Raw genomic sequence first — 10,333 nt, 5'->3', positions numbered from 1 at the left:
GCTGAGGTAGGAGGATCACCTGACGCCCAGAGTTTGAGACCAGCCTGGGCTACATAGTGAGATCCTGTCTCCATAAAAAAATGTAAAAATTAGCTAGGCATGGTGGCATGTGACTGCAGTCTTACCAACTTGGGAGGCTGAGGTAGGAGGGTCTCTTGAGCCCAGGAGTTCAAGGCTGCAGTGAGCCATGATCTCACGACTACACTCCAGGCTGAACGACAGAGACAGATCCAGTCTCAAAAACAAACAAAAATTCTATGTACATTATTTCGAGTTGGAATAATCAATCCATTTAATGTGGGTTTTTTTGTTTTGTTTTGTTTTGGTTTTTGAGGCAGGGCCTCACTGTCACCCAGGCTGGAGTGCAGTGGCACAGTCACGGCTCACTGTAGCCTTGACCTCCTGGGCTCAAGTGATCCTTTTGTCTCAGCCTCCTGAGTAGCTAGGACTACAGGAACACACCAACATGCCCAGCTAATTTTTGTATTTTCTGTAGAGATGGGGTTTTGTCATGTTGCCCAAGCTGGTCTCAAATACCTGGGCTTGAGCAATCCATCAACGTTGGCCTCCCAAAGTGCAGGGATTATAGGCATTAGTCACCACACCCAGCTGATTTTTTAAATAAATAAAAAAATTGGTTTTTACTAATTTATTTACCCCTTTGGTGATATTCATTTCTCAGTGTAATTCCAGCTTTCCATTATGTATTCTTTTCTTTCTGCCTGAAGAATTTTTTTTCTTTTGCTTCTTCCAAAAAGCTGTATTTCCCTGTGGTCCAAGGCTGAGAGAAGGCGCCAGGTAGTTAAAATGTTGCATAGTGGCTGAAGGGAGAGGCTAGGCAGAGCCCATGTTACTTGGAGGGGACCCTTCAGAAATTGCTGGGTTCAGTAAGCTTCTAGTCCTGCTTGAGGGTAAGCCTTTTGAAGTGATCCTTGCCCAGCTTTGGGGCCAGCCAGCCTGTGGGTGTTGGTCAGGTGGTCACCGTCTTCTTGATGAGTTTCACTTCCTTGTCTAGGAAGTGACTCTCCAGGAAGTCACAGAGATGGGGCTCTGTGTGGGCAGAACCCAGGCCATGAAGATCCAAAAGGGCCTGGTTCTGATGTTTCCCCTGGGCCATGGTGGCTTTCATGGCATCTATGGTTTTATCCCCCTCATCTTGAGCCAGATTCCGGACGTCCTGGAAATGAGCATGGCACCACGCTGCTTTTGCATCTTCAAGAGATGCTGGTGCCCTCATGCTTCCCCATGGCCAATTCACAGAGGAAGTAGCCCACGCCTTCCAGAACCCCATCATTGTGGTCGAAATAGAAGCCCAGAGAGAGGGCCGGGCGCGGTGGCTCATGCTTGTAATCTCAGCACTTTGGGAGGCCAAGGCAGGTGGATCACAGGTCAGGAGATCAAGAGCATCCTGGCTAACACAGCGAAACCCTGTCTCTACTAAAAAATGCAAAAAATAGCCAGGTGTGGTGGCACATGCCTGTAGTCCCAGCTACTTGGAAGGCTGAGGCAGGAGAATTGCTTGAACTCGGGAGGCAGAGGTTGCAGTGAGCCGAGGCAACAAAGTGAGACTCCATCTCAAAAAAAAAAAAAAAAAAAAAAGCCCAGAGAGAAGTAGGTGTAGAAGTCCTGCAGGTGCAGATTGACAGCCGGTTGACGGCTGCCACCATCTTGGTGAAATAATTCTGACTAATCTGAATCTGGGAGCTCATGGCTAGTCAGCAAAAAGGAACTAACCACAAAAATGGTGTTGGAGATGGCCTCGAAGACGGTCCCAAAGGTCGCAAATGGAGAGATCAGAAGGTGGTCAGAGGCTGGAAGGGAGGGAGTCCTTGGATCTGTTCCCTTCAAACACTGTTGCAAGAGACAGATCCATGGGACCAGACCCCAAATGAGCTGCCAAATAATTTCTTTTAACATATCTTACAGTAGAGGTCTGCGGGTGATGAATTTTTTTCAGGTTTTGTATGTCTGAAAAAAATCCTAATTTGCCTGTTTCTGCAAAATATTGTCACTGTTATAGAATTCTAGGTTGACAGATTTTTAAAAAAAGTTTGTTTTTTTTTTTTTTGAGACAGAGTCTCCTGCTATTATCCAGGCTGGAGTTCAGTGGCACAATCATGGTTCATTACATTCTCAACCTCCTGGGCTAAGAACATCCTCTGATTCTCTTGCTTCAGCCTTCTGAGTAGCTAAGACTACAGGCACATGCTTCCATGCCCAGTTAATTTTTTAAAAAATTTGTTTGTAGAGTCAGGGGCCTTGCTAAGCTGCCCAGGCTGGTCTTGAACTCCCGGTCTCAAGCCATCTTCCTGTGTCAGCCTCTCGAAGTGCTACAGGAATGAGCTACTGGGCCTGCACTGTTTTCTTAATACTTTAGAGGCATTGTTCTATCTTCTGGCTTACATTGTTTACATTGAGAATCTGCTGTCATTCTTATGCTTGTCCCTCTGCATGTAATATGCCTTTTTATCCTTTGCTATTTTTAACATTTGCTCTTTGTCATTAATTTTAATCAATTTGGTTATGAGGTGCCTTGGCATAGTTTTTTCACGTTCTTTCACTTGGGGTTTGTTGAGCTTCTTCAATCTATGGGTTTACAGTTTTTGTCAAATTTGGAAAGTTTTTAGCAATTATTTTTCAGTCTCTTCTCTTTTTTATTTTTTTCTCTTTCTTTCTCCCTTTCTTTCTTTCCTTCCTTCCTTCCTTCCTTCCTTCCTTCCTTCCTTCCTTCCTTCTTTCTTTCTTTCTTTTCTTTCTTTTTTTAAATGGAGTCAGGGTCATGCCCTGTGACCCAGGCTTGTGCAGTGGTACAGTCATAGCTCACTGCAGCCTTGAACTCCTGGCCTTAAGCAATCCTTCTGCCTAAGCCTCCCAAATAGCTGGGATTACAGGTTCACGCCACCACACCTGGCTAATAGTTTTTATTTTTTGTAGAGATGGGGCCTCACTCTGTGGCCCAAGACGGTCTTGAACTCCTGGGCTCAAACAATCCTTCTGCCTTGGCCTCCTAAAGTGCTGGGATTACAAGTGTGAGTCACCACATCTGACATATTTGTATTTTTTCTTTATTTTTGTCTTTATTTTGCTTTTTAATTTTTCTTTCAATCAGCTTTCTGAGGTTGAATGCCCCTTCTCTCTTGAATAATTCAGAGACTATAATTATGTATATACTAGGCCACTTGAAGTTGTACCATAGCTAATTAATACTGTATTTATTTTACTCTGATTTTTCTCTTTGTCTCATTTTCAATAGTTTCTATATTTTTAAATTTACTTTTTTCTTTTGTAGTATCTACTATTAACATAGTCTCTATTTTATCTCAAATATTATATTTTTTATTTCTTATAGTTTCATTTGAGTCTTATTTTTTTCTCAGACCTTGCAGGAATGAAAGAGTCTTTTTAAATATCTCCTTTATATTAACATGCTTATGTTTCCTCTACTTTTGTGAACGTATAACATAATTTACAATTCAATATAAATATCACTCATTATAACTTTTAATATACTTGCTTAAGAATTCTATTTTCAATCTCATTTCTGGATCCCTTTCAGTTATTAATAGTTCTTCTCATTATGGGTCATATTTCTTGCTTATTTGCATGTCATGTAATATTTGTTGGATGCCAGACATTGTGAATTTTGTCTTGTTGGGTGATAGGTATTCTTGTATTGCTTTCATTTCGATATTTTTGTGCCATGTCCTGGGACACAGCTATCATTTAGAACCAGTTTTATCTTTCCTTTCTTTTTTTCTTTTTTTTTTCTGAAACAGTCTTGCTCTGTCACCCAAGTTGGAGTGGAATGGTGCAGTTTCAGCTCACTGAAACCTCCGCCTCCCAGGCTCAAGCAATTCTCGTGCCTCAGCCACCCAGGCAGCTGGGGCGACAGGCATGCACCACCACGCTTGGCTAATTTTTGTATTTTTAGTAGAGACGGGGTTTTGGCATGTTGGCCAAGCTGGTCTCCAACTTCTGGTCTCCAACTTCTGGCCTCAAATGATCTGCCCACCTCAGCTTCCCAAAGTGCTGGAATTACAGGTGTGAGCCGCCAGGCCCAGCCTATCTTTCCTTACTTTAAAACTTTGTTAGATGTGACCAGAGCAGCCTTTGATCAAAAGTGATTTTGTCCCACTTCTGAGGAAATATTCTTCTGAGTTCCATACCCAATACTCCATGTATTACAAAGTTTTCCCACTCTGATTGGTTAGAATGTCCACTATTCTAGGCTCTGCATGAGCTCCCAAGTTTGTTCTGACTACTCCTTTCAGGTAGTTTTTCCCCTAATCTTTTTTTTTTCTTCTTCTTCTTTTTGAGACTGAGTTTCGCTCTGTCACCCAGGCTGGAGTGCAGTGGCACAATCTCGACTCACTGCCACCTCCACTTCCTGGGTTCAAGCGATTCTCCTGCCTCAGCCTCCCAAGTAGCTGGGACTACAGGCACTCACAACCACAATTGGCTAACTTTTGTATTTTTAGTAGAGACAGGGTTTCACCACATTGGCCAGGCTGCTCTTGAACTCCTAACCTTGTGGTCCACCCCTCAGCCTCCCAAAGTATTGGGATTACAGGCGTGAGCCACTGCACCCAGTCTTTTTTAAAAAATGGTATGAATCTCATTTATTGAAAACATTATTTCTCACCTTTCTCAAGTTGAAGACTGCAAAAAATAAAAGTATTGCTTTATTGAGTTGTCATTAACCTTGAGAGGGAGCAGCAGCACTGTCTCTCCATGCTCCAGGAAATACTGCTTGCCCGTGCCACATAAATCCCACTCAGCTTTGCAAAACAGTCCTGAGGCCGGGCGCGGTGGCTCACGCCTGTAATCCCAGCACTTTGTGGGGCCAAGGTGGGCCGATCACCTGAGGTCAGGAGTTCGAGACTAGTCTAGCCAACATGGTGAAAGCCCGTCTCTACTAAAAGTACAAAAATTCGCTGGGCATGGTGGTGCACACCTGTAATTCCAGCTACTCGGGAGGCTGAGGCAGGAGAATCGCTTGAACTCGGGAGGCAGTTTGCATTGAGCCAACATCACGCCACTGCACTTCAGCCTGGGCAACAAGAACGAAACTCTGGCAAAAAAACAACACAAAAAACAGTTCTGAAGCTTAATCAAATAAAACTATTATACACGACATTTACATCAGAAAAAGAGAGCTGGGTATAGGAAAGCCAGGCGTGGTGTTCCCTTTAAGTGAAGGTTTGAAGCTGGAGTATCTTCACTTCCTCAAGGGAAAACGGCAGATGAACCCAAAGGGGAACAGGATGATGACCACGAAGATACCCAGGAAGGTGAAGCAATCCTCCAGCACCCCAACCCTGCAGACGGGACAGTCTCACACGACCATGATAGAGTTGGCAGGGTGCTGGGTGACTGTCCAGCTGTGGATGTTGTAGACCCTGGGATCCCTGTAACGAGGTAGGGGTAGGGCGGCAGAGGGGCAGGCAGGAGTGGCGCCATAGCTGTGCCAGCGCATGCGTAGTTGCCCTGGCCGGCCTTCAGCTTGTAGGCCGCAGGGCCACTCCTGCAGCAGGGGCTTGTGGTCCTTGGTGGCCCTGCTCAGCTTGGTTGGCCCCAGTGGGGACCGTAATGTTGAGTAATTTCCTCACAGATGTGTGCTGACCAGTACCCACATAGGGGAGGGACCCATTCACTGCAGACCCTCAGAGTTGTCTCTCCCCCACTCCACTTCAGTACTCAGCTCTGCAAACCCTAGCTGCCTTGGCCTCCACATGCTCTCAACAATGTCTCCTCAACTCATTGACAACCCAGGTATATTATCTATGCTGTAGTCTGGAAACTCTCTAGGCAGGAAGCTGGGTCAACCATTGGGTTCACTTCATTTGTTTTCCTGCCCTCAGGGATTAGTGCTTTGTTCTGTGATTCAATGTCTGAAACCCCTTAAAAACAGGTTAAAATTTGCTATCTTTTATTTTATTTATTTATTTACTTTTTTTGAGCCGGAGTCTCCCTCTGTCTCCCAGGCTGGAGTGCAGTGGCATGATTTCAGCTCACTGCAACCTCCGCCTCCCAGGTTTAAGCAATTCTCCTGCCTCAGCCTTCCCAGCTGGGATTACAGGCACCTGCTACCATGCCCAGCTAATTTTTTTTTTTAAAGAATGAAGGAGAGGAAGAAAGAAGAAGAGGAAGAGGGAGAGAGAACGCGGGTGTTGCTTTATTGCCCGGGCTAGAATGCAGTCTAAAAATGGGTATGCCTATAATTGTGCTTAATAATGGAGACATGAAAAAAATGAGGGAAGAAAATAACAAACAAGCAGCCAACCAATACTTCATTTAAACCTGTAAGTAGGTGTGATGTGGTACTGATAAGAGTGTGTATTTTTTGTATTTAAAGTGGGGAGTTCTATAAATGTTAATTAAGTTTACTTGTTCCGGATCTGAGTTCAAGTCCTGGATATCGTTGTTAATTTTCTGTCTCATTAATCTGTCTAATATTGATGTTGAAGTCTCCCACTATTACTGTCTGGGAGTCTAAGCCTCTTTATAAGTCATATATCAGGGTATTCCTGTATTGGGTGCGTATATATTTAGGATCTTTAGCTCTTCTTGTTGCATTGATTCTTTTATTGTTATGCAATGTCCTTCTTTGCTTCTTTTGAGCTTTGTTGCTTTAAAGTCTATTTTATCAGAGGCAAAAATTGCAACTCCTGCTTTTCATTTATTTATTTATTTTTGCTCTCCATTTGGTTGGTAAATCTTTCTCTATCCCTTTGTTTTGACTCTTCGTGTATCCTTGCATGTGAGATGGGTCTGGATGCAGCATACCGATGGGTTTTGGCTTTTTATCCAATTTTCCTGTCTGTGTTTTTGGATTGGGGGATTTAGTCGATTTAAATTTAGAATTAATAATAATATATGTGAGTTTAATACTGCCATTTAATGTTAGCTGACTGTTTTGCCCATTAGTTGATGTAAATTCTTCATTATGTTGATGCTCTTTACTTTTTAGTATTTTTTAGAAAGGCTGATATGGGTTTTTCCTTTCTGTGTGTAGTGGTTCTTTCAGAAGCTCTTGTAAAGCAAGCCTGGTGGTGATGAAATCTCTGAGTACTTGCTTGTTCACAAAAGATTTTATTTTTCCTTCGCTTATGAAGCTTAGTTTGGCTGGATGTGAAATTCTGGGTTGAGAGTCCTTTTCTTTAAGGATGTTGAATATTGGCCCCCAGTCTCTTCTGGCTTGTAGGGTTTCTGCTGAGAGATCTGCTGTGAGTCTGATAGGCTTCCCTTTGTGGGTAACCTGACCTTTCTCTCTGGCTGCCCTTAGTATTTTCTCCTTCATTTCAACCCTGGTGAATCTGATGATTATGTGCCTTGAGGTTGGTCTTCTTGAGGAATGTCTTTGTGGTGTTTTCTGTATTACCTGGAGTTGAATATTGTCCTGCCTAGCTAGGTTGGGAAAGTTTTCCTGAATAATATCCTGAAGAGTATTTTCCAGCTTGGATTCATTCTCTTCATCACATTCAGGTACACCTATCAAGCGTAGATTAGGTCTTTTCACATAGTCCCACATTTCTTGGAAACTTTGCTCGTTCCTTTTTATCCTTTTTTTCTCTAATCTTGTCTTCTCGTTTTATTTCATTAAGTTGGTCTTCGACCTCTGATATCCTTTCTTCTGCTTGCTCAATTGGGCTGTTAAAAATTGTGCATAATTCACGAAGTTCTCGTGTTGTTTTTCAGCTCCATTAATTCACTTATAGTCCTCTCTAAATTGTGTATTCTTGTTAGCATTTCGTCAAACCTTTTTTCAAAGTTTTTAGTGTCTTTGCATTGGGTTAGAACAAGTTCTTTTAACTCACAGAAGTTTCTTATCACCCACCTTTTGAAGCCTACTTCTGTTAATGGAACACACTTGTTCTCCATCAGGCCTTGTTCCATTGCTGATGAGGAACTGTGATCCCCTGTAGAGGGAGAGGCGTTCTGATTTTGGGTATTCTCAGCCTTTTTAGGCTGTTTTCTTCCCTTCGTTATAAATTTATCCCTCTGTTGTCTTTATAATTACCGACTTTATAATTGGGTTTCTGAGTGGACGTCCAACTTGTTGATTCCCAGCGCCAGAATCTGAGCAACCCACTGCGCCGGCTAAAACAGTGGCATTAAGATTGTTGGTGCTTTTCTGACTCTGCACCAAGAACCGTCACACACCGAGGCGCCGGCAAAACTGCCTCGCAGGCCACAAGAGTCACGCTGGTGACCCGTGGGGCTCCTCTGCTGGGAATCTCCTGGTGCGTGAGCAACAAAAATTCGTCTGAAAGTGTGGCGTCCTCTCGTTCTCTGTGCTTTCACTGGGAGCTACAATCCTGAGCTGCTAGTCATCAGCCATCTTGGATCTCTCTAATTTTTGTATATTTAGTAGAGACAGGGTTTCACCATGTTGGCCAGGCTGGTCTCAAACTCCTGACCTCAGGTGATCCACCTGCCTCGGTCTCTCAAAGTGCTGGATTTACAGGTGTGAGCCACTGTGCCCAGCCAAAATCTGCTATCTTTAATTGAGAACAAAAATACAAGCAAACATAGACTTATAAGTACATTCTTTTTAAAAATTGTTTATTTATTTATTGAGAGGGAGTCTTGCTCTTGCCCAGGCTGGAGTACAATGGCGTGATCTCAGCTCACTGCAACCTCCGCCTCCAGATTCAAGCGATTCTCCTGCCTCGGCCTCCCAAGTAGTGAGTAGCTGGGATTACAGGCACCCACCACCATGTCCAGCTAATTTTTGTATTTTTAGTGAAGATGGGGTTTCACCATGTTGGCCAGGCTGGTCTTGAACTCCTGACCTCAGGTGTCCACCCACCTCAGCTTCCCAAATGCTGGGATTACAGGCGTGAGCCACTGTGCCTGGCCATGAGTACACTCTTATAAAGAGAGCCACTGCTACCAGGTCTGTCCTATTGGTGTCTTTTGGGATAGGCTTGTGTCATAATGAGGCAGATCAGGAGTGGGGTACAGCTCTTCCATTACATGTTTTTTTCATTTTTTTTTCTTCTCTTTACAAAACCTCCTTTACTACTATACTACCTTGCTGATGTTATACCTACTAACCCCGAGGCTTTAGTCATAAAATGAAAACAGCCATTCCTCTGTGCTCTCATGGTGTCTAACCAGGTCTATTACTTACAGAACTCCAGAAACCGTCATTAGGAGAGCCAAATGCAAACCAGGTTGTGGAGGGTCTTACCTCCAGAAGTAATGCTAAACGATTTATAGCCTTGTTGCCGCCAGCCAGACCACAGATGACCCATTACTCAGTATAACCATGGCAACCAGATATGCTGACCATCACACTCTGCCCTTCACGGGCTTTGCCCAGCCTAGCTTTGCTTACCCTGCCCCTGATGTCAATTCCCACACTTTGCCTCATAAAAAGTATGTGCTAGCTCTTGTCAGGGTGCCAGCCAGAGAACACTTGCACCTCTAATGTCTCCCTCATGCTTGAGTACAAACCCCAAAGTAGAGCCTTGTCTGGGAAATGTACTTGGTCCTATGTTACATTCCATTACATGGGGAGCCTCAGAGCCTGTGGGAGGCTGAAGAAGGAGAATCGTTTGAATCCAGGAGGCAGAGATTGCAGTGTGCTGAGATCACGCCATTTCATTCCAGCCTGGACAAGAGAGCAAGACTCTCTCTCCATCAATCAATCAATCAATCAATGAAGAGTGTACTCATAAGTCTATGTTTGCTTGTATTTTTGTTTTCAATTAAAGATAGCAACAAAAAATTAAATAACTGAGGAGAGAACGCACCTGAAAAGACTTGTTGCAAAATTGAAACTGCTGGGCCCTTTCAGGAACCTTCCTTCTCTTCAACTTATGTTGCCCAGGCATGATTATTTAAACTAAAGTTTAAACTAGAATACCAGTTGGGCGCAGTGGCTCACACTGTAATCCCAGCACTTTGGGAGGCCAACGTGAAAGGATCACTTGAGGCCAGGAATTTGAGGCTGCAGTGAGCTATGATAGTGTCATTGCACTCTGGGTGACAAAGAGAGACCCTGTCTCTAAAAAAATAAAAATATACCCGGGCGCGGTGGCTCACACCTGTAATCCCAGTACTTTGGGAGGCTGAGGTGGGTGGATCACCTGAGATCAGGAGTTCGAGACCAGCCTGACCAACATTATGAAACCACGTCTCCACTAAAAATACAAAAAAATTTAGCTGAGCATGATAGTGCGTGCTTGTAATCCCAGCTACTCAAGAGGCTGAGGCAAAAGAATCACTTGAACCTGGGAGGCAGAGGTTGCAGTGAGCCAAGATTGCACCACTGCACTCCAGCCTAGGCAAGAAGAGTGAAACTCTGTCTCAAAATTAGATAAAT

General features: G+C 43.8%; 1 pseudogene; it reads right to left on the bottom strand.

Annotated features, from left to right (window-relative positions):
• Window positions 1-895: 895 nt before the first annotated feature.
• Window positions 896-1,709, bottom strand: LOC116556622 (annotated as a pseudogene).
• Window positions 1,710-10,333: the final 8,624 nt, after the last annotated feature.

The sequence above is a fragment of the Sapajus apella genome, unplaced genomic scaffold (genome assembly GCF_009761245.1).
Source record: "Sapajus apella isolate SASKATOON/1434 unplaced genomic scaffold, GSC_monkey_1.0 scaffold2, whole genome shotgun sequence".
NCBI classification, from domain to species: Eukaryota; Metazoa; Chordata; class Mammalia; order Primates; family Cebidae; genus Sapajus; species Sapajus apella.
This window is presented reverse-complemented; position numbering and strand designations above follow the sequence as displayed.